Here is an 8,341-nt window from a genome sequence, read left to right as displayed (position 1 = left end):
TTCTGGGAAACTTAAAAATGACAGATATAGTCACGCTTGGACTTTAATGTGGTGAACAAAACAGTGGAGGATGGGAATCACCCTTCTGCTCATGAGTGGTTATTCCTTGGCACTTGGGCTGGGCTTGTCTGATTGACTGAGCCCTCCCAGGCAGAAAGATTGTGAGGAAGGACAGGGCTACAAGCACTGCAACCACTACGAGCTTTATGCTTGCAAGGAGATATGGCCAATCCCAAGAATAGGGCTGACAGCTGCTTGTAAGCTTGTGAGCAGCTGACAGCTGCTTGTATTAATATGCAACTTTTTAACAGTCCTGCACTTCCCATGCAGCAGAAACCAAACAATGAGCAAGAAAAGGGGTTTTGTCTACAGTTTGCCTGGTAAAAAGCTTGGTGGCTGATCACGCAAGAGCTGTTCTTATTTCAGGCCTGCAACTTTCATCACTGCAGTGTCTCAGTATGGCAAGCATTTCTGAGTGCAAAGATAGCACTGGAAACGAAAACGAAGCTGATTAAAAGTTTGTTAGAGCTGAACTGAGATTTGTTTTTAGGAGATTAAACCAGTGAACATTTAGAGCAAAGATGAAATCTCAGTTCGCAATACAAGCATGGCACATTGGATCTGTAAGGGATGTTTATTGGCCTAAAGGGACTGACAGCATTTCCTGAGGACACTGGTGGTTAAACTGCAAAGTAATTAGATAAAGTGTTTGTAAATTTTAGTGTTCTGTTTTGTCAAATAGATACTTCAGGTGATAATACAAATGCCATTGATTCACTCAGTGGTGTTTGCTCGGTTATCTGAAAACTGAAACATTCTCTGTGAAATATAATGCTTTTTCTAAATATAACTTTGGTTAGATTTATTTAGCTACAGCACGTCTTGCACAAGGACATTACTTTGTACTCACTGAGCAGCAAAGGCTGAGATTCACCTTATTAACCTCAGGCACCTATAGTGTGGTGACCCTGTCCGAAGCACATCTGAACTGCCTCTGCAATTAATGGAGGGCAGTAGGCACTTTTTGGCATGTAATTCATTTCAACTTGAGACAAGTTCCCTGGTAAAGTTCCTGCTTCAGTAAATGATAAATGGAGTCTAGACAGATAGTTCAGATGTCTGCATCTGGTCTGCTGAACCATGCTGCTGATGCCTTCATTGGGCTATGTGCATGTGGAAGAACAGCACGACTGACAGGTGGGTGACTTCGACCTGGGTGTAACTGAGGAGGTAAGGGGGAAAGAAAATTCTGCTCCCTGGGGAAAAAGTTATGAGAAGTCTTCAGAGAAGACATGGTGTGTAAAATTGGCTGAGATTTACTTCTCATTCACTCCCTCAATGAGCACTGGAACAGGCTGCCCAGAGAGGCTGTGGAGTCTCCTCTGGAGATATTCAAGACCTGTCTGGATGCCTACCTGTGTGACCTTCTGTAGGGAGCCTGCTTTCGCTGGGGATTGGGCTTAATGGTCTCTTGAGGTCCCTTCCAACCCCTGCAATTCTGTGATTCTGCAGATCACTCCAGCAGCAGTGGGTCTGTGAGGGATTGTGGTCAATTTGATCCCTTTCTCTCAGCCTGTGCATTCCCCAAGACCCTGAGGAGCTCTTGTCCTGCTCACCCTGAGAGGTGCCTCCTCAGGTGAGAGATGGGGAGAAGTTTTTGTGGGAAAGTCATTGTGCTAGGCTGCATTAAGATGCTGATTTGGTGCCTGGCTACAGTCTGATATGACTTAGAATAGAAGTATCCCCCAAGGGTCTGTCTTGGGACCGGTGCTCTTTAACATCTTTATTAATGACATCGATGAGGGAATTGAGTGCACCCTCAGCAAGTTTGCTGACGACACCAAGCTGAGTGGTGCAGTTGATACGGTGGAAGGAAGGGATGCCATTCAGAGGGACCTCGACAGGCTGGAGGGCTGGGCTCGGGTGAACCTAATGAGGTTCAACACGGCAAAGTGCAAGGTTTTGCATTTGGGCCGGAAGAACCCCAGGCACCCGTACAGGCTGGGAGGAGTGGTCCTTGAGAGCAGCTCGGCAGAGAAGGACCTGGGGGTCCTGATGGACGAGAGACTGAACATGAGCCAGCAGTGCGCTCTGGCAGCTCGAAAGGCAAATGGGATCCTGGGCTCCATCAGGAGAGGGGTGGTCAGCAGGGACAGGGAGGTGATTGTCCCTCTCTACTCGGCTCTTGTGAGGCCCCATCTGGAGTACTGTGTCCAGGTGTGGAGCCCTCAGTACAAGAAAGACATTGAGATTTTGGAAAGGGTCCAGAGGAGGGCGACTAAGATGATCAGGGGGCTGGAGCACCTCCCCTATGAGGACAGGCTGAGGGAGTTGGGCTTGTTCAGCCTGGAGAAGAGAAGGCTGCGGGGTGACCTCATTGCAGCCTATCAATACCTGAAGGGAACCTACACCCACGAGGGGAGTAAACTCTTCAAAAGGGCTGACAACAGCAGGACTAGGGGAAATGGATCCAAGTTGAAGGAGGGAAGATTTAGGTTGGATGTTAGGGGGAAGTTCTTTACAAGGAGAGTGGTTAGGCCCTGGAACGGGCTGCCCAGGGAGGTTGTGGATGCCCCGTCCTTGGACGTGTTTAAGGCCAGGCTGGACGGGGTCCTGGGCAACCTGATCTGAATGTGTGTGTTTGGTGGCCCTGCTAGGCAGGGGGGTTGGAACTACATGATCCTTGAGGTCCCTTACAACCCGGGTGATTCTGTGATTCTGTGATTCTGTGATATCAGATAATACAAAATTAATTTCATGTGTTTCCTACGATAGCTTTTACTTCACTGTAGCAGATTTTTGCTGTGTCTTATGCCATGTTTTTAATGGGCTTTCCCCTTCGAGCCTCTTCCATGCCCAAATTCTATCTCCTCTCTGTGTTTGGGTTTGTTTGTTTGTTTTTTCACTATGCTGTATGTATTGGCTGCCTGGTCTATGCATCTCCAGTGTGATACCAGAGTCTTTTGGGACAGGGCTGCAACAGAAAAACAGCAGATGAATTTAAAGGTACAGTTTTCCATGCATCTCAAAGAACAGATGATTTGTGACACACTGATTTTTTTACTTGCTTTTCTTCTACCAAGGGTCTAAGATCAGTGATTGGTGTAATAACTGAGTAAAAAAGGAAATTAATACAAGTGTGAAGTCATAGAATCATAGAATCAAATCAACTGAATTGTGAAGACCAGACTTGTTTTTAATCTTTGTGTTTTTCATCCACAGACAATTATAATTGATGTGAAAGTTAGTGTAACTGTACCACTCCACTGCCTTTTCTGGATTATCTAATCTTGAGAAAGGTGGGTATGTGTGCAACCAATGTTGGCCAGTGCCAGAACTTGAACTCTGCCTGTGAACTGCTGGGGCACTTGTGTGGGGCTAAAACCATGCTAAAAGCCCCCAAAAGGTCTGCTGTTAATGTGAAAGGCCAGATGTGGATTCACTGTCAAGTCCAGTGTAACTGCTACCAAGTACTGCATTTATTATTTGGGTAATATGTGGAAATTTGAAAGCGATTTTCATTGTTAGAGTATTGAGTTGTTATTCAGCTGATGAATTATTATGATTTCAGCCTTTCGGATGGCTGAACCTTTAACATTAAGTGACACTTCAAGCTGAAGAATAAATTGTCAACATTTATTTGTAATAATACCTTTTCCTTTTTGCATCGCTGATCATTTTTATAAAACCACGCAATAATGTATTAACATGTATAGGCATTTGTGAACGTCTGCAACAAGCCATGAGCAACTGATAGATAATTCTGCCAATTATTTATGGAAAACTCTAATGCTTCAGCATCTGTTCAGATGAAAATTATGCATTTTTTTGCATAAAATTGGAACTGGAGGTAGTTTGTGATTAAACTGATTAAAAGCAATATTGGGGCAACACGTGTTAATTCTGTTAATTAATTTCTTGTTTCTTCTAAACCAATGGATTTGTAAGTTGTTCTTCTCAATTATTTAAGGAGTACTGACTGTGCCGAAAACAATGCTGTGAGAAGTTAATTTTTTCTCCCTGGCTTAAATCCAAAGGCAATATTGTAAGTTCATACAGAATTGCTGGTGAGAATTGTGCACTACGCTTCTTCACGTGTGTTGTGAATATCTGTTGGAGAGCTATGGGGTGTTACACAAGATAGCACAGCAGTTCTACATACTGCCCCATGAGGACTCGAGAGAGGTTGTTGGGCTGCATGCTGTCTCTAATTGCCAAAACAGACTTGCATCTCAGAAGGTCATCTATGAGCTTTGCTGAGCATGGATGAAAGAGTTCAAAGTAGGAAAAAGCAAATGAATCTCTTTGGATCAAATGGAAGATTCTCTTGCTTCCTGGCAAATTAAAAATCAAAAGTATATTGCTGCCTGGTCAAATGAAACAAGTGCTTTCATTTAGGAAGAAAAAAAAGAAAAAAAAAGGGGGGGGGCCTTCAGCAGTTTCTGAGAAATTTCTGGGGAAGAAAAAGAGAGTTTTAGAAAAAGCATAAGAAAAGTTAAAAAGAGCAAAAATGAGATGCTGCACTGAATGCATATTAAGGTTACCTGTAGCACTGACATAGTGTGGATCAGGTGATATGTCCTCGTGGGAATTGTTATGAACACGTAAGGCATGGAGGTCTACATTCCTCCCCTGTTGCTGTGTGGGTTACACTAAAGGTTACTCTGAAATTTTTAAATTTCAGGGCCACCCTCATGCATTTCTTCAGCAGAAGATTCCTTTGATGTGCACCTCCACAATTTTTGAGTCCGACAGTTCTGTTTTTGCTGGTACAGCGTATTATAACACACTGCAGAACATTTCATTTTACTGCCATTACCTTCAGAAGCATGCTTCCCACCGATTTTACTGATAGCAAAATGAGATGTTGCTACAGAATACACAGTTCTCTTATGAAAGCAAGATGTGCTGACTTCAATGGAAAATTTTCCTGCTAATGGAGCATAGGATTAAACCAAATGATTCTAAAAGTGTGTTTTTCATTTTGATGAAATAACTCTTCTTTTGTAAATGCCTTTCCTATTCCTGTACTGCAATGATATTTGCTTTGGGAGTGTAATTCAGAAAGCCAGAAATTGTGAGATTTAAATGTTAGAGCCCCAGAGCCTGATTTACTTGGAGCGCACGACAACCCTTTCAACCTCCTAGGTTCATCAGGACTGCTCCTAATTAGACTTAGTCTTTAAAATAAAAGAAACAAGTCTATTTAGTTTGTTGGGATATAATTTTAGCCGCCAAATGATTATTACATATTATTCATACCATCAATCATATCATTCTTAGCTTGGGGATAAGATTATGGGTTCGTATTCTGTTTTTGTGCTTGATAGTAATACTAATGCTACTATTGTGATTATTAATAGATCAGTAACAGATGCTGCGCAGAGCAGCAGTTGTGTGGTGTTCTTAGAAGAGGCTTCTGAATAGAGCCATGATGCAAACGTTGCTTCTTCTTGCCTGAACATTAGAGAGAACAGCAGCATTTGTAAAAAACGATAATAAGAAGAATTTTAAAAGACTGAGTATGAATCAATTGTGAATGGTATGTGTTGCCCTACTACAGAAACCTGCAAGATGAGGATTTATTAGAGAAAGTAATGGTATTTTTCCTGAGTCACGCTCCCCAAACCCACGTGAAGGCACCTGTTGGCATTGGGGAGGGCTGGTGCTGCTGGGGCTGCACAACAGGGTCACAGCTCTCCAGCTTCAGCCCAGCTGAGCATTCTAGTTTGAATGCAAAAGCACTTAGATTCAATTAGGCCAAACTATCGGAAATCATTAGGAGCTCAAAGATTTCTAATTTAGCTGTAGCTGAAGGGTGAAGCATTCATTTTCAGATAGCAGGAACAGCAGCTGCCAGGGGAGGTCTGGGGGGCCCTTCTAACTCAATGCTACCAACTCCCCACTGACAGGAGGAAAAAACGTTTATCCAACCTGAAGCACTATGTGAGATCAAAAATAAGGTTAGAGTGAAATTACAATTTCCATGTACTAATTGAAGCACGGGCACAGAGGCTGCTGGAGCTAATTAGGAAGGAACTCAGCAACTGTGTACCAGTCCCTCACTCGGAATGGGATGTGCCCCAGTTCAGGTTCTTTGCATCACTTATTTCCACTCAAAGCAGCTATTGGCAACTTGACAGGTGTTGAGCAAACACAATTTCTCATCTTGGCATTTTGACTTAAAATACTTGAGGGAGAGGAAGGCTTTAGCAGCATGCAATATTCTTCCATGATAATCTCTCAGATTAAAACACCACTTTACTGCAATTTTATGTCAGGTGAACAAGAAGCGTCCTGCAGTTGTATATAGATGCCTTAGAGCTCAAAGTTGAATGCTTCCATGAGAAAAGAAATTCAAAGCAAAAAGCTTGCTGGCCAGACAGTGCTTAAAGATTCTTTACAGCAATAGTAGACAATGATTTCTGCTGTGTATGGCATGGAAAATAAGGTTTTCCTTCTTTCTATATATTTTCTGTAGTTGCTAGCTTTGTTGTGTATAATACAGTGTTCTTGGAACAACAGAAAGGGAAGCAAAACTCATTTTCCAAAGACCGATATGCTTTTATTTCTCTTATAATGTCGATACTGTAAAAGGCAACCCCATGTTATATTACGTGACTCATTCCAATTTGTGTGGCTCTTTAAAAAAGTAGGGAATGGCTGTATTATCACTGCACTCTTTTGCTGTTTTCACTCTTTCTACATTTGTCAGTTTAGCACAGGGTACAGCAGAAAATGTTATTTGCCAAATAACAATTCTTCTTGCTACTAAAAGCAGGAAACAGGAGGAAGGAAACCTTGCATTAGAGTACTGGCTTCTGAGGAAAAATAAATCACAGGGCAACTTCGCCCACTATTATTTGGTTTTAAATAAAACTAAGATCTATTACCATCTTTGGACTTCAGTGTTACATATGCTTAGGCATGCACGAAGCTGAAGCATATGATTTATGGCATGGCATGAGATTAAGGCTTATAAAAATCAGTGCATTTTGACACTCACGTGGAAGGAGGTGAAAAAGGGAAGAGTTTTACCCACTGATGCCATTAACAACGAGTTTTCTAATTCCGAAAGACACAAAGGTTTAGAATGAATGCAAACATTAAATTCTTGTTAATCATTTACTCAATTGCTACCAGCTCATTGCTTCCCAAGTAGCACAGGTCTATCTCAATTTTTGTGTGTTTTACCCATAATTATCACTGATTCCCATCCCTCCTTCTATGTTATGCTTACAGAAATAGAATCACTATAGAATCAATCATAGAATGGTCTAGGTTGAAAAGGACCACAATGATCATGTAGTTTCAACCTCCCTGCTATGTGCAGGGTTGTCAGCCACCAGACCAGGCTGCCCAGAGCCACATCCAGCCTGGCCTTGAATGCCTCCAGGGATGGAGCATCCACAGCCTCCTTGGGCAACCTGTTCCAGTGCCTCATCACCCTCTGACTGAAAAACTTCCTCCTAATATCTAACCTAAACCTCTCCTGTCTCAATTTAAGACCATTCCCCTTTGTCCTATGACTATCTACTTATAAATAAAGTACTGTGTGTTACTATTGTGTTGAAATTATGTAATTTTATATGAAAATTGCTAGTGAAAGAGGCGCTGAATAACAGAATGATATTGATGCTTTTGCCAACACTGATTTTATTTTCACCAGTGCTTGTGTTATTAGATATTTATGAAATATGGTTGCTAATATCCTTACACGTTTGTGGGAATAATAGACTTCAGAGAATAAGAGAAAGTTAATTGACTAATTAGCTTTAATCATCACATGCATGAGTTCAGATTTTAAAGCTCATAGCTTTTCCCATGCTCTTTCAAAAGCCATGTTATGAAAAGAGAGCTAGTTGAACATTAAATTGAATCATGAATTCCAGTCATTCTGATGGCACGACAGGACTTGGCTGTAAATAGCAGGTAATTAGCTGTGGTGAGGGAATGAAGATTTTCTGAACCTAGTTTCTGTGTATGCTGCAGTAACCTCTTGCCAACCTCTTGTCCTACAGTTTTAATGCTACCTCAGTCAGTATGCTCAATGTCTCTACGAAGATCGTGGAGCACTGCACAGGTGAAGTATTTTCCATTTCTATTTTCAATGGAACAAAGCTTTCAACCTTCAACGAGTTGTACAGAGTTTCCCCTAGATGGCAGTCTATGAGGATGTAATTAAGACTAAACTCCAGACGAGCAAACCTTCCTGCATGGCTTTATGTGTTTCGCTTATCAGCTACTCCAAAGCGTTGCAAAATGAGAATGAAATGACAATTTCCATTTTTGGCAGCAATGACAGATAAAGGGGAAAAAATAACATTCCCAGCTCTTGGCA

This window comes from Centrocercus urophasianus, unplaced genomic scaffold (assembly GCF_019232065.1).
Source record: "Centrocercus urophasianus isolate 14NV4802_14NV808 unplaced genomic scaffold, USGS_Curo_1.0 seq_12, whole genome shotgun sequence".
Taxonomy (NCBI): Eukaryota; Metazoa; Chordata; class Aves; order Galliformes; family Phasianidae; genus Centrocercus; species Centrocercus urophasianus.
Note: the sequence above shows the minus strand (reverse complement) of the source record.